Source organism: Lampetra fluviatilis, chromosome 2, assembly GCF_964198595.1.
Source record: "Lampetra fluviatilis chromosome 2, kcLamFluv1.1, whole genome shotgun sequence".
Classification (NCBI taxonomy): Eukaryota; Metazoa; Chordata; class Hyperoartia; order Petromyzontiformes; family Petromyzontidae; genus Lampetra; species Lampetra fluviatilis.
This window is the reverse complement of record NC_136276.1, coordinates 18,675,975-18,699,043: the sequence shown is the minus strand read 5'-3', so window position 1 is coordinate 18,699,043 and position 23,069 is coordinate 18,675,975.

The following is a 23,069-nucleotide window of genomic DNA, read 5'->3' as shown; positions in this document are numbered from 1 at the left end:
GAGGGTTGTTTGAACATTGATAAGTTAGTTGAATGTTTGCATAAAGCAGTGTGATAATGAACGATTATAGGGATGGCGCTTTATAAATTATTATTATATAAAGAGATCAGTTCCCAGTTATATTAACCACCTTAAATCCTTTAATCTAGGTGCAATGATTGAGGGCAAATGTTCCCTGTATTCTAGGGACTGACTTAAGGGTTGTTAAATAACAGCACTTATACATGCCAGTATTGAGAATTGTATAAAGAACAACATCTATTACATTCATAGTGGTGCAGAGAATAACCCAGTGTATACTACCAAATAGCCCTTGATTAAGCAAGAGCTATTTAAACAGTGAAATTTAGCCGAATGTGAGTAGCAATAATGACATTCGACATTAATACATTCAAAACACGGTGTTAGACATTCATATTCAACTCATTTATATACACGTTCCATGTTTTCTCTTGCAGAACATGTAATAGCACATCAACTAAAGACACATGCTCAACACAAGTCGGATTCGGTCAAATACTCTACACTGTAGAGACTTCTAGATTTGAAGCTTTCGTGACTGCAAGGATTCATATTCTTAGGTTTTTTTCGGTAAAGTCACGTAGGTAAAAAATTTAAATTAATAAAAGTAAAATAAAAATAAAATAAAGTGAGACTCTCACTTGATACAGAAATCGTGCTGTGACGGTTCCACCTGAAGACGGAGGCTTGTGTTGCCTCCGAAACGTCGTGATTTTTATTCTATTTTTATTTTACTTTTATTAATTTTAATGTTTTACCTACGTGACTTTACCGAAAAAACCTAAGAATATGAATGTACAGACTGCACTTTCCTGGCGGGGGGTGTTGGAGTGAGCTACGAACCTGGCGACCTGAGCTCTGACTCCTGGCCAAGGAAAGCGTCTGTAGTGAGTCATAGCTACCAGAAACGAGCCATCCTGCACCAACCCTCATACATGGGTTGGTTTCACGTTATAAGGTCACGCTCATTACGCACAAAGGGCTTACCACAAGTGAACCACAATACCGTGCTGATCTCGTCAAGGAGGATAAACCATCGTAACGTGAACTCCGGTCACCCTCGCAGCAGCAGCGGCTTTTGGCTGGCCATCAAAGACGGTCTTTGCAACGCGCGCTTTCAGATGCGCTTCTTCTGCGGCCGTCTGGAACGCTCTTCCTGCCGATATTAGGAAGCTGCTGGAGCTATGCACTTTTAAATCTAGATTGAAACTCATTTGTTGAGAACTGATTCTTGTGTTTAGTTTGTTGTCCTTCCCAAGCACCGCCAATTAGCACGGTTGGATATGTACAGTGCGAAAGAAGTTCAGCATACATACATGGACAAGCACGGTGAGGTATGGTCAAGCCACCCCGATGACCAACATGGCCTTCACCCAGCAGTGGATTGAGAATGGCAGTGCGTTATTTAATTCTTACTTTGTAATTAAGCTCTTTACAAGTCACGCTGTCATGTCGATGGGCATGTGGGTAGGACGCCAACATTTTTTTTTCACGAACTTGTTAAATGGGGGAGTTTTCGTGGCTACTGTTTCACATCACATTGACGAGGCTTTTGTGTGGCAACGTGTAACCCAAATGCTCTCAAGATGTCCAGTGGGTTCTGTGATGGCTGCTCTGGATTTGGCAAACAGTTTGTATTGGTGTGGGGTTTGCGCGCTCGCATTGGCTGTGTGTGGGTCACCGTTTACAGCCCTGTACGGTATGAACAATGTCGCATTTGCGCACATACGATACAACTGCAATACCTTATTAAATACAACAGGTGAATGATAAGGCGGTGGGGGGGGGGCTTCATTCAGCAGCGGAGTGACAAAGAGTAGTACAGTTTTCGTTGAATTATCTTACTGTGCCACACATCTTCTTGCAAAAAACGTAGACAATATATATGCACGCGCCATCGCGACGAAAGGGATTTATTTACTGCTTCCTTCAGCCAACATTAATGGGCCTTCCTTGGCACAATCCGGAACATTCCTGCCCTGGTTTATTTCAGTCACAAATTACAGACAAGAATTGTTTGATTTCTTTCACTCGTATAATTTACTCCAAAGCGTGGGCTGATTGCGTCCTATTTTAATTCGTGTTGTGGATATGTCGGGTCGGGAGAGGTTTTGGATGAATGATCGAGTATTTTGGTTTGTTGAAATCGTTTACGTTACGTACCAATTAAACGTATTTTCGTGCTTACAAAGCAATGTCGCCTGAAGCCTCGCGATGTAACTTTTGGTGGGAAAAGTGTGGACGTGACGTCGTTAGAATTGTGTCACTTGACGTCCGTGACGCCATCATTTTGAACCTCAAGTCTACCATCCACAGGAGCTCTTGATATTTTGAACATTACACAAATTCCCACAGTGTCACGGACCTATGAATGATGGCATTGATTACAATTTTTCTTTAAGCAATGTACAAATGCAATTTTTTTTGAGTCAATGCGAATCAAATTTTCTTTTCGGAATATCCGAAATTTCGTACCTAAGCCCGATTTTTGTGTTAAGATTACTCTGAAAATGTAGGAGCCTATCCCTTAGTGTAGACATTTTCGCCCCATTTGAACATATTGTATAAGTAGATTACAATCCAAATGCAATTGCATGCTTTCCATTTGCCTACATTCAGAATATACAGAGTGCACATTTACCCCACTGATTTCTAACGGCCCTCACTGTTCTCAACAGCTGATTTGAATATTGAATATTGAGGTGACAGCTCGATATCTAAGAGAGTACCTACGTTTGAGATTGGTGGGAGACACCTCGAGACTTTTAAAGAGAATGTTATATTTGGAAACCGTATCTCCCTGTTATTGTAGTGGGGTAACTATTAACAGATGACCCTGTATTGCGGCCTTGACTAAGTAGGCTGGTGTATCCTGGAGTTGAAATCGATAACAATCGATCGGTTTTCTGGTGGAACCCAACCAATGGGACCTCACTGCTTTCGAGCCAGTACTCGGTGACCTTCAAGGAAACTTCTAGTTTCACTTTTATTGCGAGTCAACACTAAAATATCAGTATCTTTCTACATTCAAGTGACCATTGGCATGGTTTTCACGTCAATTGGTGAACCTGAGTCGGCTGTACACATTCCACAGTCTTATGGCGAGGACCACTTCCTCCAGAGGATGCCCACCGATGGAAAAACGATTAAACTACAAAAATGTTTTTGCCAGATAAGGCCCACTCAGCTATATAGCTCTTCTTTAGAAGCGACTTGGTTATCACAAATTATAGCCCAATAAAGTGGTTTATCTCGTGGAAATTCAGAGCAGACAAATACTCTCAATGCATGCGTCTAAGAAAGTGTGGAGGGAAAAACTGGAGGACCCGGAGAAAAATCTTGCGGGACCACTCTAAATATACAGGGTTGGGATCGAACACACCTAGCTCCTGTATACCAGGCAAGGTAAGTTAAGGTTTCTCTGTGTGCCTATGCATGCGTCTCTCTCTCTATGTATCTCTGTGATATCTGTCTCTACTTATATGTCTGTCTATATGTATCTGGTTCTGTGTTTTATCTCTCTCTCAAATTTAGTATTCTCAGGAAGAACGTAATCAACCAGGCCTCGACACAGAGGCGTGGTTTCTCTGTGTGCCTATGCATGTGTCTCTCTCTATGTATTTCTGTGATATCTGTCTGCTTATATGTCTGTCTATATGTCTCTGGTTCTGTGTTTTATCTCTCTCTCAAATTTAGCATTCTCAGGAAGAACGTAATCAACCAGGTAGGGTGTTGACTGTTATGTTATCCGACTCTCTGTTGTATTACATTACATTTCTAAGTATACTAGATTTGTGTTTCTATTTCATTTATACCTGATGATGATTGCTTGTGTTGCAATCGAAACGTCGTATGCTAGTATTTTAATTTATTATTTTCTCTTTATACGTGACTTTACCGAAAGAAACAAAGAGTCATTCCTGCAGTCACGAAAGCTCCAAATTAAGTTTGAAGTTAACGTCTTGTCACTGTTGGTGTTCACACAGAATTCCCATACAGATATACTCGTGTTATTGCCCCAGGGGGGGGCTGAGCCGCCTCGTGGCCGGGATTTGACTTTTTGCAGCATTTAACTGCGAGTTCAGTGCCCGACCAAACATATGCGAACGCACCCAAACATCGTGTCATTATCTGGAGGGATGGTGAAAATGGCTGAAATTGCTCGCCAAATTGTCGCTGTCAAAGATATTGTACTGTCGCCAGAAGTAGTTTAAGCGTTTTCGGTACACGTGTTCCTTTAAAGTGGTTGTTAAATTGCGGAGCCAGAGTTCGCTTGGCTGGCTGGTGATGTAGAATTACCGCGTAGCCCTGTGCATTGTCTTAGGACTGTTTTGTGAACCCTGATGTGTCATTCTGATGGCCCTTCTGGACTGCATTTACCGTACGTCTGCTCATGGGAATTAAAAAAAAAACTTCTGCAATCCATTAAGCTTGAGTAGGCGATTGTGTGATGATGTGAAAATGTACCACAATTAAATGCGTTCCTGCCTTCCCTCAGTACAAATTATATTTGTCATGTAAATCCTGAAAGCCATGTGCACCGACAAGTCAAAACAAATACATTTGAATTACTGCCCTGTAATTCATTTGTGGGCCCATTAAATAATGGTTATTGAAGAACGTGGTTTCAAACTGTTATGTTGATGCTTCATGGTTGCTGCTTTAAGAAAATAATCTAAGAGACGTTCGACTTCTTTTTCATAATAAGTTAATAACGTAATTAAGTGTAACTGTAGGGACTCTTAAGTGGTCATATTTGAACGGGAATGGCCCCGTAAAATAATAAGGCCCCCTTTTATAAATCCACCATTGCTCCCAATAAACCATATTCTTATTTTACTACGTATTAACAGCCTTGGCTGGGCAACTCGAAACAGTCGGTGCTGTGTTTACGGCTCGCCATTAGACCGACCGTATTTTAAGGTCCCAACATCACGCCGGCTCTCGCTTTTACAACTTCTCACTCCGGGCAAGCCTCCATCCAGACACACCTGGACACACAGCGGCAGAATGCCCCTCTGAGCCAGCTCGCTGTGAATCAATGAGAGCCAAAAGTGTTTTATGACCTACCACCCCCCCCCCCCAATTTCTTACTTCCTGTGCCGTGTAAACCGAACTGCCCCGTGCTTGTGGCTGCCTAGACGAGTACAAGCGGGTCGACCGTAACTGGCCTGTGTTGCTCCCAGTTTCACGTCTCCCAGACTTGGATAACGGCCAGGGGTTGTATTTGGCTCGGCCGCATTCCTCACGGTCTTGTCCCGCCACCCCTAGGTGTGCGAGCTTGCGAGCTGCGAGCGCAGAAGCGCTGTGCGGTCTCTTGCTACCGTCTGGCAACTTTGCGCGTTTATTGTACAGGACGTTTTTTTTTCTTCTTCTTCTTCTTCGTATGGAGCTGCCATCCCTGTGGGTTGCTATGCAAGAAGAATGCCGAAGGGGTCGCCTCTAATGACTTCCCCGTGGAGCAAACGGAGGACCATTTGTCATGTCACGTCGTTAATTGTGTTAAAAAACTTCCAAACGCAATGAGGCCGAGGGGAAACAAAATGGAAAGCTTAGGGTTGAGGCCATTACACAAGTTTTTCTTGGGCGTAGTTTAATTAGCCATTTGATTTTACTTGCACCGTGCACAAAACGTTGATTTGACAGTTTCTTGATTTTCTCCATTCAGAGGAGAGAGCGATTTGAACGTTCGTCATTAAGCGGATATTGACTCACGCCAATGGCTGGGGCTTATCGGGCAGCTCTCGCTCCGAGGTGAAGTCGGCGCATGGTGGAGCATTGTTCAAATGCGCCGCTTGCTCAGAAAATAGATCTTCCCCAGTGTGGTCGACGTATCAATCCGACCCCCTGTGACACGTGCGAGAGAGGTAAGTCTTCACCTTTTACGGGGCGATGTTGTACGTCAGCTAATTATAAATGCGCCCGCCGTTAGCAGTTTCACTTGCGAGAGGCCGTGGTTGTTTTTTTTCTTTAACCCGATGGTCATTTCGGCGACGACGCTGGCAATTGTGGCAACAGAGGGGGGGAACGATTTTGCAGTGGCCTGACTTGAGTTTCGTGTCTTTTTTCATACGTTGTAACGGAATGTATTTCGAGAATCTGCTGATGGATCGGCTCACATGTGTGGGCGGGCGTACGGGGGCTATGACGAGCCACATTTGTTTGCATGTGTGCCATGGACCGTGCTTTAGCTGGACTCTGGAGGTGCTGTAATGTTACTAATTGTCATTTGACCGCCAAATGCCAACATTTGTTTGAATAACATCTGCTTTAAAACATATATTCCCAGCTATCAATGCATTGCTGAAAATGTGCTTAGCTTGGGAATTGCCTTTATATTTCACGGCAATAAAAGTGTGCCATGCTGTAATCCATAAATAATGACCCCCACCCACCCACCCTGTTAAAGTTTTAAGCCATAACGATCCGTTACGCGGTGAACACTGCACAAGGTTCTCTAGCGAGCGAGAGAGAGCGAGAGAGTTGCCGATGGAGGTGACTGCCGCCACCAATAACTTGGGTGCAGCTGGAAAAACACCTGCGCCCGTCTCGCAATGCCTCGGGCTGCCCCCGATGTGCGTGAACCACGTGATTAAGTGTCCCGTCCGTATCTCTGCGGAGCGACAGTCGAACGGAAGCAGTGCAAGATGGATTTGTCACCGGAGGTATTTTTGTTGCTGTTGTTGTTGTTGTTGCGTCGGTGCTTCTAAACAGAAAAGGAAATTTCACTTTGTTTTGGCTTCGCACGAAGAATGCTGCCCTCCAAAGCGCTGTCAAGTGCCGCCTTAAGTGGGCTCTCTTAGTTGCCGTACAGGTGTTGTGTCCCGCACGTGTCTCTATTAGTTTTCAAAACGAACATTCAAATTCTTGCAATTTTATTTTCGATCCGAAATCTACTCTACAATGTCGGTAAGCTACGCCGTGCTGCACTGCATTGCCTCAAATCTGTACGTGACCAGAAAAAATCCATCGTCATCTTCATCATCTTAAGAGAATAACAGTGCTGGCTGGAACACCCTGAGCTTCAAATATGATGCAAAAACGTGTCAAAAGCACACAGGCATTGTACATTATGCAAAAAGCCATCGGCAATTCCTGACGAAGACGACCACAATGCACTTCTTCAGGAAATTATTATGATTTTTTTGGCCAATTAACAATGGCCAAGTGGTTGTTACACATTTTCGTGTTCTGTTTGAAACTGCTTCGTCTTCGTGCATTGCTGCGTTTTGAATAGAGTTTCTGTAGTTGGAATTGTATCGCATTCTGCATGATGTCCCTGTGGCGCGCACATGCCCTACGTGTCAGGCAGCAGTCGGTGAGCTGTCACGCTGCGTATGTGTGCCCAGCGTATCGCTCTGTGCATCCAGTATAAACTACACGGATTCCATTCGCACTGTTATTGTGCGGCTTATGAGTTAAAACTCGAACAAAAATGTTTTTGGTTATTTTACCAGGTAAGGCCCACTGAGCCAAATGGCTCTATTTCAAAATCGACCTGGCCACAAATAATAGCGCAACGAAGTGGCTTATGTGGAAATTTATAGCAGCCAAAAATTCTAAACGCATGTTTTTAAATCTGTAGAAAAAACCGGGGGGCCCGGAGAAAAATCCACGCATTCACAGGGAGAACTCCAAATATACAGGTCTGGATGGAAGCCACGACCTCCTGTATACCAGGCGAGGTAGTAAACATCTCGCCACCGTGGCGACCCAATGTAATCAAACGAATTGCCATGTCATACCCACCGGCTTAAAGGACTGCCATTCACGTGCCAGGGATTGTCTTGTATGTACTGTAGCGTCTCACGTACGCTACATACAGCCCATGAGCCTAGACCAGATATCTCACTTGTCAGTACCACCTGATTTCTTTACGTGGCCAATAATAATTAATTATATGATAAACATTTGAAAATGAGTGGGTTCTCAAATAATTATCTCTAATTGGCTGTATAAATATGTGGGGACGACTAAGGTGGTGCCATTTGATTTAAATCAAATATTTGCAGAGAAATGCAAACCGCAAAGGAGCTCACACGTTTTCCTTCCAATGACAGCGGACCCATCGACAAACCCCCGACTAGCGTGGTTGGCTACGTACGGTGCGGGTCAACAATGTGGCTCACCAATTCTAGAATCTCACCCGGGTCTAGAAGGATGCTCGCGAGCCGAGTGTCACAATTCTGGACGTCTAGAATAAACATGCTTTCTCGCAGACACTGGTGGAACCATCAACTGCATTGGAACACCAGCAGACTGCTGAGCGCATCTCCATGAATGGAAACTTAAAGACCTGAGCCAATGCACGGATGTGGCCATGCAACCCAGACTATGGACTACAGAGTAAAAAAATCCGTAGTTTTCAACGGAGGAGCCTGTAAGGCGACACTAACGATCTCTTGAACGTTCTCTCGTGGCCAGCAGACCTCGACATTGAACCTGTATTCGTGTAAATCATTGTCATGTTCTTGAGCTGGTCGAGTTGCAACCAAGAAGCCCCGGGAGGAACTGCGCGAGTCTGTGGTTGTGCAAGATCATGACCACAGAGTTGCTGCGTTATTTTGCAAGCTGCAGTGAGACTCATCCCTGATGAAGTGGGGAAGGAAACATGTTGAAGATAAGCACATTTGTGGATGGGTTGTTGTCCCTATCTGTCACCTACTATCCATCATAAAAACGTTTTAAAACGATTAACATCCCACGTGACAAATACTTAATTGTGAGAGAAAAAAATATTAAATGAAATATAGATAAGAGGAAGAAGGTGTTCGCTTGCTGGGCAGTTCCACAAATTTCCCAACCTCGGTCAAAATGTCTAAATCGTCCCCGAAATAATACGTCCGGGGTGTGCTTTGTTAAAAGTAATTATGTAGTCTTTCGAACATTTGGCTCATTTGTGGAATAAGTCTTTGCTTTGGTCGAAGGGACGAAAACCAGTTCGGCAGAGCACTTCGGGACACCGTGATATTATTGTGTGTGAGAGAGAGAAAGCGTTTCTCTCTCGCTATAAGAAAACCGCGGGGTACATTTACTCATATGTGAAAGCCATTTCACGATTCTGCGAACGATTACGCACATCATTAAAAGTATTTTTGTAATGTACTTCTACGTCTGAAACAGTGGAAATACCCCAACTGTGAAAAATTATGTTTGCGCAAATGTACACCGGGCTACTGCCGTTGCCGGAGTGATCACCCGGTGTGGCAGTGGAAACAATGGGCATGCTTCTAGATTTGAAGCTTTCGTGACTGCAAGGATTCATACTCTTAGGTTTTTTCGGTAAAGTCACGTAGGTAAAAATAAATTAGTAATAAAAATAATAGAAATAATAATACCTCACTTAATACAGTAAATTCAGCTGTGACGGTCCCACCTGATGACGGAGACTTGTGTTGCCTCCGAAACGTCGTGATTTATTATTTTATTATCTATTATTTATATTTCATATTATTTATTTATTTTTCCCTACGTGACTTTACCGAAAAAAATTTACAATGGGCATTTGCCAGGATGGCAAATTGTGTCTTGCCACGGGCTCTGCAACTGAGAGAATGAAGACCGTGATCGCTCTCTGTATGAACCTGGCGGGCCCCGAGTTCGATTCCCGTCCACGCCTCTTATCGGTCGCGAGTGATGTCCGAACTGAACCGGCTCCCACCCCTTCTTCACCAACGCACGCTGGCCAGCGCGTTGAAGTAGAGTCAAAACGACCCCCATGATCAGCATTGAAAGGCCTTCATCCGGCAGTAGATTGTAAAAGGGCTATACATGATTTCGTATAGGTCATAGAGGTCAAATACGTTCGATGAGCAACTGGAGATATCTGTCGTAGGGACAACATTGCACAACACAGCAAAGTAGCTGCACCCGGGACCGCTATTGAAGGCGACTGGGATCAAAGTCGATCGATCTTTTATTTATTGTACGTGCTAATATCACCCTGAATACAAGTAGACATCAGGAATGTGAGAGTAGCGTGGAGCGTTTGTGGAATGCTAACCTTGATTATAAAAAGTGTGCCTACAGAAGAAAGCTTGTTTAATCAGTGCATACTCTCTGCTGTGGCATTTGGATCAGAAAACACGGTTATGAACGAAAAATATGGAACAAAAACTTAAAAGTGCAGCAATGAATTCCACAGACACTTCATCAAAAGGGCACCATCGTGACGAGATGTTAACTACCTCACCTGGTATACAGGAGGTCGTGGGTTCGATCCCGACGCCTGTATATTTGGAGTTTGCGTGTTCTCCCTGTGGTCGTGTGGAGTTAAAACCTCCACATTTAGAGACATGCGTTGAGAGTATTTGGCTGCTATAAATGTCCACATGATAAGTAACTTCGTTGAGCTTTCATTTGTGGCCAGGTCGCTTCTGAAAAAGAGCTACATAGCTCAGTGGGCCTGACCTGGTAACATCAAAAAAGTTGTTTCGTTTAAATGGATGGAATAATAACAGTGGCAGCCAAGCAATGGAATTCTTCCATAGGACATCCTCCGTGGAGATGGACTGATGAAATGTATTTGTTTATCAGCCAAATTATCATTCTCCTTGAATGTCGTCCTGCAAGTATTGATGCCATTTGTCTCGATTCTAATTCAATTGATTTTGAATACCCTCGCATGAAAATATAAAAAAGCAAAATAAACTATCTGCTTTTTATGAAGAAAAAAAAAACTTTACAACAGGTTTGTAACTTCTCTTTCGAATAATACACGTATATTGTATATATATATTTAGTAAAAATTCTTGCCAAGTAATATTTTTAGTGGGGGGTGCCACACCAACACCCCGTTGCAGACCAGCTGCCACGGTTGTTGTCATAAGGTTACCCTCACATCCAATCCAAAAGCAAAAACGAAGTTCAAGCTACTGTCTCAGCGTTCAACAGTAAATGGATGTCATGGCTAGAGACTCCGAGCTGGTGGTGGGGGGGGAGGCATTATGCAGTGGAATGCACACGGCCATGTGCGGGATTGTTGGACCAGGTCATGGCATTCTAAGAGTTTATTACTGGTGCTACTGAGCACCTTTGATCTCAATGACAGGCTGGCATGCCCAGGCAGTGGGCTGCGGGGACATGTGAACCGCGTTCCTCTGCCTGTGTTATACCACGGAGTTAAGCACCCACCGGTGTTTAAGCTCCGCTGCCAATACAAATACGGTATTCTCCAGATAATAAGGCGTTCTGGGGGTTCGATCCCGACCCTGACGCCTGATGTGTATTTTTTCTCCGGGTCCTCTGGGTTTTCCCTGTATATTTAGGATCAACATTTAGAAACATGCATTGAGATTCTTGTATTATTATTATTTTGGTGCTATACATGTCCAAATGATGGCGCGCTGGTAGGATGGGGATGGTTTAGTTGTATTTCTGTGTGTTTGTGTGATTTGTTTATCTTTCCTGTGCTTTGCACTACTATTGTGTGTTTGTATTGTTTGTTGTTGTCAAGTTCTTACCCGCACCTATTGGACATCTGTGAAAACGAGCTGCATAGCTCATCGGATTTCTTCCTGCCTTAAGAATCAGGCGTCATTGTTTGTCTACCAATTATGTAAATTGTGCAAGAAATACAATGGAAAACATTTATTGTTGACAAATACCGCCCAATATTCTGGCCCAAAAGCACCCTTCAGAAGGACATTCGGCAGCCTCCTGCAAGTGACACAGGGATAACATTTTGCCCTTGTAAAGGCCGATAATTGTGCAATTCCAAATTACAAACTGCTATACATGCTCAGATGTGTAAAAGCGACGAGAGAATGTGTGAGCCTCGGATGCAACAAAGATGCAATACATGGCAGTTTATATGAAGGTGTTTAAGTAAGGTTAATGAATGCAGCGTTCAACTGCTGTCGTGGAGAATGTATAGAAAATCAGTGGCAGTTCGTGGCGTCTGCAGCTCCGTGTGGCAGCAATAGTAGTGCAATGTGCTTCACTAATCGGGCAGGCTTTGCTGAGTTTTAGCACAACAGGTGTTCATGATACCGATGACTCTCAATTGCACAGATCGATAGCATAGACCTATGACCTGGGGTGTTGAACATGTGCTGAAAATCCTCTCATCCATGATCCTGTGCATTATACTTTAATCCATGGTTCAAACTGATCTGTGGAAACCAATGTCTGCGGGTCAATTCTTAAAAAAAAAATCTCTGGTACCTAAAAAAACACTTGTCACTGATGTTGGCCAAATTGACCCACCTCAAAACGAGTCGTCTGACTCGGTTTGGCTCTCCTGCTCAAATAAGTCATCATTATTATTATTGTGGAGGCTGAACGAGATTTCTGCTCTCTTTTGTAATTATGTTTGGTAACATGCAGTACATTTTATTTTTAGGCGATTTATTTTCAAACTAAAGTTTTACACGTGGGATTCGTTCCACAGAGGGCCTAGTCGTCTAGAAAGCCTTACTTCGTCTAATATCTGCTTTACAGCTAACGGCACACTTTATTGATCGTCGTGGTTCACAGTGATGATGATGATGATGCTGCTGCTGCTGCTGGAATTGTGCTTCTCCAAAAGGACGTGACATTGAGGAAGATCAAGGGCAAAGCTGACATTGATCAACTCGCCTGCGAGGATAGTGCTGACCACTGAATTACAGTGGCATGAAATCCCACGTTTCAACTGCACGTTGGACGTGTTGTAGTTATAAGACGACTGAACCTTTTTGAGAGGCAGTGCGAACATGCCCACCAGTACGTTTGCACGTGAATCGTATTGTAGGCATCACCCTACTCATTTCAACAAATTAAAGCACATTGGGTGGCATGGAAATAATGGAATGCACCCCTGCATACGAAACAAATGCATTTATCAATAACCAGGTGAGGGCTCTTTTACACAAAAACGTATTTGCTATCGGCAGACCTGGAGTTCAAATGAACATTGTATGGAACGCTCCTAAGTGCATTATATCAATACTCTTCTCGTTGCTTGCCCTTAGCCTGTAAAGTCATTTGTATTATTACGCTGTGCAGCTTAAACGAAGAATTACGATGCGGAGCATCTGGCTGGAGCTGGGCACGCACGATAATGCAAAGTGAAACGACACCCATTGTCAGTGCGGAGCGCATCTACTTCAACTCTGTATTTATAGTCGTGCATTCTGGGGGGGGAGGGGTTAGGGGGGCGGTGAGAGATCGTGGCGAAAGAGTCTTCGCGAAGGCTTCGGAACGTTTGGTCACGGTCTCCTTTCCCACGTGTGCATCATGTACGGAGAATGCGTGCAGCTGTGTCATGCGCTAGATTCCGTCGGCGCCAGAGGACGGGCTCTGTGTTTGTGTGTGGGGGGGGGCGCAGATGTGAGTGCCGGATTTGTTCACCAATCTATTTGCGCCCTCGTCACAAGATTCGGCAAACGTTTCGGCTGTTGGCTGCCCGTCTGTGTGAACACGGAGCAGACAATCGGCCTTTGGTGTAAAATTACAATTTTGAAAGGCATGTCCGTGAGTATATATATTCTGCAATTACCCCCACCCCATCCGATTGAACAAAAATTGCTTTGCCATACCGCGAGTGTGTTTCTGTGGGTGAGGCTTACATTTTAAAGGTCAGGATTACCTGTGATTGGTAGGAACATTTGCACCGCTGACAGACAGTTTTGTTGTTGTTGTTGTGACATGCATTGTCTCAAAGCGTGTTGCCACAAGTGCTCTGTATTGTGATTGGTCAGGAAAAAGTAGTCCGACATGCATTGCAAATGTCACTGTCTGCTGATGAAGGGACAAGTGCGTAATAATACCGTATCATATTTCAGCAGGATATTATGCACACACACATTCGGCACTTCGGCTGTGGAAATGTTGGGGCAGGTGTAGTTGGAGTGTTGGGCCAGACCGAGCCCATTTTTCACTTCCATCTGAGAAGTTGTGAAGAGTGTGGCCACGTGTGGGGCCTTGAGGAGGTTGTTTTTCTGAGGTCAGCAGAGGTCAAGTGACCAGACTGGCCGTGAGGCTTGGAGGTCCGGTGGCGACTACAACCGTTGTAGCGTCAGGCGGATGGAAATAAGCGTCGACGAGGTTTGGTGACATCGGCTGTTTTGACTTCTAAATTGGTTTTGCCTCTTGACCTTTGTGTGTGTGTACGTTGAACTTCGTTCGCACCGTACGTAGCCAACCGTGCGAATCGGAGGTGCAGGGGAAAGGACAACAAACTGAACTCACATCGGGAAGGAAGAGCAATTCCAGACGACCTTGCAAGCGAATCTGAAATCGCGTGACGCGGTGCCCGTCTTTGTTCGATGGTTTGCCAAAAAGCCGCTGCTTGCGAAGATGACCGGAATTGGCGTGATGCTTTATGCCCCTTGACGAGATCAGCGCGTTGTTGTGGTTAATAGTTTGCGGCAAGCACTTGGTGTGCAGTGGGTGCGACACACACGTGGCCGTATTCATGTCAAATTAATGCAGCTGCACTCCGGTGCTGTGGGATCTCTGAACGCTGCTCCAAGTTGCAAACAGGTTTAGCGACATGCAAAGTCATCCATTGCATCATTCTGATTATCATTATTATCATTGTAATTATTGTCAGTTTAACACGTAGTAGGCTTTCGCGACCAATATCATCCATAATAGAGGTTTTTTGGTTAGATTGTGTATAAATATATAAATGTGTCGTTAAAACCCTCCACCACCCGACACAGCCAACTAGTAAGGGTTGTCACGTAAACAGAACGTGGCCAATTCGTCACTAGTACAGCACTAGTGTGTAGTTCTAGATTTGAAGCTTTCGTGACTGCAAGGAATCATATTCTTAGGTTTTTTCGGTAAAGTCACGTAGGTAAAACATCAAAATTAATGAAAATAAAATAAAATAAAAACAAAAACGTTTCGGAGGCAACACAAGTCTCCGTCATCAGGTGGGACCGTCACAGCCGAATTAGTTGGCTTCGAAACGTCGTGATTTTTGTTTTTATTTTTATTTTATTTTATTTTCATTAATTTTGATGTTTTACCTATGTAATGCGGGCGAAATAGACCTTCCGGATGTGACGTCACGAGGAGGCGGAGCCAGGTGACGTGGGTGAAAGGTAGGGGGTCCTTAAGCGGGTAAACCGGAAGGAGAAGTCAGTCGGGGTGTGAATGGAAAGGTGTGGGGCCACGCGGGCGTACGAGCCGAGGGGGCACCGTCAGAAGCGGGAGCCAACCCTGGGAACAGTAGGGAGGTACTGGGAGGTGTAAAGCTGCAGATAGAGATAGGCAGTAAGGCTGTGTGTGAGGGGCAGAGGGGTGGCTGCCAAGAGTCGCAGGAGCGACGAGAAGGCGAGACAGCACGAGGCTGTCAGAGCTGCAGCAGGAACAGCCAAGGGAGCTGTGTGAGAGTACAGCAGCGGAGCTGCTGTGGGGCTGCAAGAGCGACAAGAACAGCAGCGGGGCTGCTGATGTGGACTGGAGTGACATCGGAACCAGCACAGAGAGAATAAGAGAGACAGCCGTGTGGGAACACAGTACGGACCGAATAAAGGACACTGAGCCAGAGATCGTGGTCAAGTCTTTTATTACACTGGGGTCAGAAGTGAAACGGCATGTCTAAGCAAGTAAGGAAGAAAATTCCCCCGGCGCCAGCATCGGCTTCTTCGTCCGACGACGACGAATTCCCTCCGACCACGGATTCTGCTGGGGTGGTGGAGGAGAGCCCTGCTGAGGCGAGCACGGGGACGGGCGTGGAAGATGTCGGCGCGATGGCGGGTCCGTCAACAACATCGGACGCTGACCAAAGATGGCAACAGGTGGCAGAACAACTGGAGACACTCAAGGACGTCCTGGCGCATCTATGTCACCTCGTTACGCCAAGGACGACGATGGAACGAGAAGGTGCTCCACGGGCCGCCACGTTGCCTGCCCTGCCGCCGCCATTGGCCACGCGGCAAGAAGACGCCATCTTGCGCGCTCCGCGGCGCCAAACCGCCATCTTGGCCACGCCGCGGGCCGACGCCATTTTGAATTTGCCTCCAGAACAACCATCATTGGAAGACGGCGTAAAGAGGAGTCGGAGTCGCCACCTTACTACAGTTAAGGAATTCTCTATCGGGGGCGATTGGAGCGCTTTCGCCTGCCGATTTTTGGCGGCGGTTCGTTCAGCAAGATGGACCGATGCGGAGGCCTTGGAAGTGTTGCCGACTCTACTGGACGACGAATCTGTTCGATTTTTCCGTTCCATAACGGCCGATAAGAAGAAGACTTTATGTGGAGTTTTTGAGGAAATGGCCGACGCCTATGAGCCACCTGACGACGCGCATCGGCGATTCGCTCAACGACAACGAGCACCCGAAGAATCGCCCGTGGCGTTCAGGGGTGCGGTGTTGGAGCTGGCCATGGCAGCATATCCTGACACGCCACAGGACCTGCTCGAGCCTCTCATATTGGGAAAAATGCTGGAGCTGTCTCGGGATCTGGGGATCCCCATGCCTGTGTGTGGGCATGAGAAGCTCACGTCCCGGGCGGCAGCAAAGTGTCTGGATGCGCAGTTTAATCTCCGTCGCTGGAAGCAAGTGGCGGCATGGACGGGTGGGCCCGTCAAGGAAGGAGGCGCGATGGGGTGGGACCCCACAAGGGCGATCTATGTGCCGGATGAGCGGGGTCCACAGGAGCTGACGGCTGCCTCCTCTCCATGGTCGGGACGCGGAAGGCCGGGGCCGCGCGCTACGCCATCGGGACGGGGCCGCCGGGATGCAAGACCTGCGCTTCGGCGCAACGAGGCCGATTGCTTCCGCTGCGGCCGTAGGGGCCATTACGCCAAAGATTGCTGGGCCCGCTTCCCGGGTCCGCCGCAGCAGGAGCCCACAACACCGGACAAGCCGACCAAGGAACCTCCGAAACAGGCATGTCGGCACGCACCAGACACTCGGCAAGGCTTTACACCTCACCCACCACCTTTGTTGCGCGATCCTATTGTTGTTGTTAAAGAAAGGCCATCGACGGGGCCTTGTCATTCAGTTACGCAGTGGCGCAAATTGGCACGGAGAGTTGTCGCGGCCGCTACGGGTTCGTCCACTGTACCGGGGTCCATACAAGGTGTGGACGTGCGCATTTTGGTCGACTCGGGAGCGTCTGCGACTATTATATCGGATGTCATTTTCCATCTGTTGGGCATTCCGCCGGGGGCTGTGCGTCCGGTTTATGGGTCTTGCGTCGCTGCGAACGGGGGTAGTATGGGTATCGTGGGCCAGGTGGATGCTAAGATATCTATAGGGGATGTGTCGGCTTCGGGCGTTGTGTTAATATCGAGATCTTTGGCGGTTCCTTGCTTACTAGGCACGGATTTTTTGGCTAAGATGCCCATTTTGATTAAAATCAATGAGAATTGTATTGAATTGCCGGGGGGCCGTCGAATCTCGTTTCTGCCGTCGCCCTGGGGGCGACCTGCTTCGGCCGTACAGGTGCAGGCGCTGTCCGTCGCATCTGTGGACATCCCACCTGGTTCACAGATGCTTATACCCTTGCGGTATCGGAAGCCCCTGCCCAATCGGCTAGGAGCATTAGGGGTCTTGTTGTCACCATCCGCCACGATAACAACGGGATTGGCGTTAGTTGGGGCACAGACCATCGTCCGGCCGGATCAATTACCGGTTTTACAGGTGCTTAATGCGGGGGTGGAAAACATCCGTGTTCCGGCCGGTACGGTTGTGGCACATGCCACTACGGCGTTTGAGACGCACGATTGTCCGCATCGCCGGGGAGTGGTCGCTGGTGTTTCCGAGCCAAGGGGTTCGGATAATCGTTGGATCGCTACCTTATGTGACGAAAATTCTTCCCTGTCCGTGGGGCAACGTGATGCGCTGCGTAAATTGTTGCTGACGTATTCGGATGTGTTCAGCTCCGACGATTTGGATTTGGGACGCACATCGTTGCTTTCCCATCACATTGAGACGGGCGACGCTGCCCCTATTCGGTTAAATTCGCATCGGTTGAGTCCAGCGGAGCGAGAACACGTTCGGGGGGCGGTGGAAGATATGTTGGCTGCGGACATTATATCGCCATCTAACAGCCCATGGGGCGCTCCTGTGGTCTTGGTTAAGAAAAAGGATGGCAACTTGCGATTTTGTGTCGATTTCCGGAAATTGAATAAGATATCGGTGGCAGATGCGTACCCCCTGCCGCGTATGGACGACTCCCTTGACGCATTGTCGGGGGCTAAGTTCTTTTCCACACTGGACCTCTCTTCGGGATTTTGGCAGCTTCCCCTTGACGAGTCCTCACGGGAGAAAACCGCATTCCGTACGCCGCAGGGGTTATTTCAATTCAACTGCCTCCCGATGGGATTGAATGCGGCCCCTGCTACATTTCAAAGATTGATGGAGCTCGTTTTGACGGGGTTGCAGTGGGAGACGTGTCTTATATATTTGGACGATATTATTGTGTTCAGCCGCACATTTGAGGAACATTTAACGCGGCTGGAGACAGTGTTCACGAGGATGCGCTCTGCCAATTTGAAATTCAAACCAAAGAAATGCCACCTACTGCAACGGTCCGTCCGTTATTTGGGGCACATTGTGAGTGCAGAGGGGGTGTCCACGGATCCGGAAAAGACGGCGTGTGTCCGGGATTGGCCGACTCCGGCCTCTGTGGGGGATGTTCGGCGGTTTTTGGGATTTGCCTCGTATTACCGAAGATTTGTGCCGGGGTTTGCGACGATTGCGAGGCCCTTGCATCTCCTTACGGGTAAAGGACGGAAATTTGTTTGGGGAGAGCCGGAAGAGGCGGCCTTTCGGAGTCTGCGTGATCTATTGGCTACGGCCCCGACATTGGATTATCCCGATTTTGATCGCCCTTTCATTCTTGATACGGACGCGAGTGACACAGGTATTGGGGCGGTATTATCACAGTCTAAAGGGGGCGTAGAGCGCGTCGTGGCGTATGGTAGCCGAGTCTTGTCGCCTGCGGAAACACGCTACTGTGTCACTCGTAGAGAACTTTTGGCGTTGTTTTTTTCCTACGGCAATTTCGACCGTACCTTTACGGTCGTTCTTTTATTGTGCGTACGGATCATGCGGCCTTGCAATATGCACTTAAAATGGACCAGCCATCGGGACAGTGGGCACGTTGGTTGGACACGCTGCAGGAATTTTCCTTCCAAATTCAACATCGGAAGGGAGTGCGCCATGCGAACGCTGACGCACTTTCCAGATTACCAGGGCGCGCCCCTTGTAAATGTGCGTCGGGGACGCATAGGTGTTCGCCGATTCTGAACCCCCCTCAGCCGCTTACGTTGGCCGTCGGGAAGTCGGATACTCCGATGGAACCGGGACCGACTGATGGGGTTTTGAATCTGCCGCGGTCTGTCTGGATTCGGGAACAGATGATGGACGAGTCGTTGTTGTCCATGCGGAAGCGGTCTATGAGGGACAATGGGAGTCCGAGTTCGGCTGTGGGGCCGCGAACCGCTCTCCGAGATGGTCTGCTTATGTGGCAAGAAAGGTTCCAGGAAAGCTGGCGTGTGGTGGTACCAACGTCCTTGCGATTTGAGTTGATTAGAACTCTCCATTGTGACACACTATTGCATTTAGGGGTGCAGAAGACCTTGTTGACGTTACAACGTCATTATTTTTGGCACGGCATGGCGACAGATGTCGTAGGGCATGTGCGCGCGTGCCCTGAATGCGCCCGGCGTAAGCCGCCTAAACATCCTTACGTGCCGCCTCTCCAGTCGATTCAGGTGTCTCGAGTCAATGAATTGGTGGCACTGGACATATTGGGACCCTTCCCACCATCGGCGAGGGGAAATAAATATTTGCTGGTAGGGGTTGAGTATCTCTCCCGTTGGCCGATGGCCTGGCCGTTGCCCGATCAGTCGGCCGCGGCCATCACCGACGCCTTTTTGTTTGGGTACATTATGGACAAGGGGGCGCCGGAGAGACTCCTCACGGACCAGGGCCGGAATTTCTCTTCTAAATTATTGGCTGAAGTGTGCGCAGGCCTTGGGACTAAGAAGATACGGACATCTCCATACCATCCGCAGACGGATGGTATGGTTGAGCGGCTGAACCGGACATTGTCTGCCATGCTTTGCCATACTGTGAGTGAACAGCAATCGGATTGGGATCTGCACATCCCCGGAGTGCTTTCGGCGTACAGGATGACGCCCCATGCGGCTACAGGGTATTCGCCGTTTTACCTTATGTATGGTCGGGAAAACGTGCCTCCGGTGGATGTGCAATTGGGTACTGGGGTGAAGGGACCTCGTAAACCACTCCCTGAATACATTCAGGACACGGTTCGCCGGGTTACGGAGGCGCGGGAAAACGCCCGCGTGGCTACGGCCAAAGCCCAGGCCCGGAACGAGCGGTATGCTCGGCGGTCTGAGGGGGAGTGCCCCTGGAAGGTGGGAGACCTGTCCTGGCTCCATTGCCCGCAGGTGCGGCCGGGGACCTCTCCTAAATTGCACAAACCTTGGCATGGTCCTGTGCGCCTCATTGAGGTTCCCAATCCACAGTCGGCGCGCGTTCAGTTTGGTTCTCGCCGTTGGTTTGTTCATACGTCGCGGTTGAAACCATATGTTGCTCCCCTACGTGATGCGTCATCTCCCAATATTGCCTTGCCGGGGTCTGTTGCTGCTGACTCTGACTCTTCCCCGCCTGCGTTCATTGATCTTGCTAGAGCGCCTGTCGTACCTGTTCCAGACAGGCCGACCGTGACACCGCGGGGGAGGAGTGGGCCTGTTCGGAGGGCGCCTGCCAGGGCTGCGGTACCTTCGAGCCCGGCGACCCTTCCGACCCCGCTGCAGGCGCATTCGCGGAATACGACCAAGACTGATTCGTCAGGGACACGGGATGTCGGTGGACTTCCAATCGCAGCAGGGGAATTACCCCGTCATTTCTCGTGTTCCATCGCGTCCCCGTTCTACAAGTGGGCCGCCGACCGTCCGGGACGGGCCGGCGACCCGCACTCGTTCCAAATCGCTTACGTTTCGTTGATTGTATGTTGTTATTGTTCTTGTTCTTGCCGTCGTATTTATCGCATGCTTTCGTACGTTCGTCGATGTTACTTGTGTGTTGTTCTTGTTGTTATATTGCATGCTTAGTGTCCTTTAAGGGGGAAGGTCGGTTCACCGCATTACGCTTTGGTGTTGTTCAGCCGAGGTCGGCTGGGTTTTTTTCTATGGGGGAGGGTGGTGTAATGCGGGCGAAAGCGACCTTCCGGATGTGAATGGAAAGGTGTGGGGCCACGCGGGCGTACGAGCCGAGGGGGCACCGTCAGAAGCGGGAGCCAACCCTGGGAACAGTAGGGAGCTACTGGGAGGTGTAAAGCTGCAGATAGAGATAGGCAGTAAGGCTGTGTGTGAGGGGCAGCGGGGTGGCTGCCAAGACTCGCAGGAGCGACGAGAAGGCGAGACAGCACGAGGCTGTCAGAGCTGCAGCAGGAACAGCCAAGGGAGCTGTGTGAGAGTACAGCAGCGGAGCTGCTGTGGGGCTGCAAGAGCGACAAGAACAGCAGCGGGGCTGCTGATGTGGACTGGAGTGACATCGGAACCAGCACAGAGAGAATAAGAGAGACAGCCGTGTGGGAACGCAGTACGGACCGAATAAAGGACACTGAGCCAGAGATCGTGGTCAAGTCTTTTATTACACCTACGTGACTTTACCGAAAAAAACCTAAGAATACTAGTGTGTAGTGTAGTGTATAGTGTAGTGTATAGTGTAGTGTATAGTAGTGTATAGTGTAGCAGTGTATAGTGTAGTGTACTAGTACAACACTAACCGGTGTGTTGGAGAGCCAAGCCACAACGTTTACAAACTGAGTGACGTTTCGCCAGCTTGGTTCTCCAACACACCGGTGTGCTGTACTAGTACACTACACGACTATACACTACACACTGCACTACACTATACACTACACTACTATACACTACACTATACACAACACTACACTCTACACTACTATAAACTACACTATACACTACACTATACACTACATACTAGTGCTGTACTAGTGACGAATTGCCACGTTCTGTTTACGTGACAACCCTTACTAGTTGGCTGTGTTGGGTGGTGGCGGGTTTTAACGACACATTTATATATTTACGCGATCTAACCCAAAAACCCTCTATTATGGACGATAATCATTGTCGTCATCATCATCGTCGTCAATGGGGCGTACTTGTTGCAAAGCCATCCATGGCATTGTGGACTTATTCCGTGACTCTGCAGGAGGTGGAGCCATTGACACAACAGACAAAGACTTCCCGCATAGCCTTTAACAGACCGTTGGGGCAAGTGCTGTTAGCGAGCACCTATGAAGGCCGGCACCGTGGCACACGAGGGAGTGGGTTGCCAGCACCACGCCCGACCGCCTTTGTCTCCCCAGTGGCGATGTGTTTACACACCGCACCAGGTACTCATTTGAGGCTGAGTCGACCTAGGTGAGGCCCAGGACCGGTTCAGATAATCGTCACCAGTGTTGGTGGTGAGCGGGAATCGAACTCGGCTCGCCGGGCGCGCTCACAAGCCACTGCACCACCGCTCCCCACCATCAGCACACACACGCACACACTTGTTCACGAATCATGTTGGTGCGGGATTGGTCAGTTGCCATCCGTGTGCAGGGATTGTGGTTATGACATGAAAACTCCTATGGAAAATTGTACCTAGGCACCCCCCACCCCCCCAAGTCGTTATTTATTGTCTACTGCTTTTGGGGCCGTCCATAAATGACGTCACGCACCTAGGGGGGGGGGTCATACATTTGTGACGATGTGTGACGAGGGGGGGGGGGTGAGAAATGTGACGTCACATCAAAATGCGCAACTTTAAATAAATATAGACAACACGTTCTACTTAATTAAATAGACTTTTTAATTAGTGTTTTCTCCTACAACGTCAGAGTGCAGCGCCACATTAAATACGCACTACAATGACAACAGTTTAAAGCGATTTGAAACATGTTTTATTTTCAAAATGCAAATATGGTTTTGGGGGGGGGGGCAGAGCTTTGTGACGTCATATTTGAGGGGGGGGTCTGACTTTTTGTGACGCCGTGTGACGAGGGCGGGGGAGGGGGGGTCAAAAATCGTCCAAAATCGCGTGACGTCATTTATGGACGGCCCC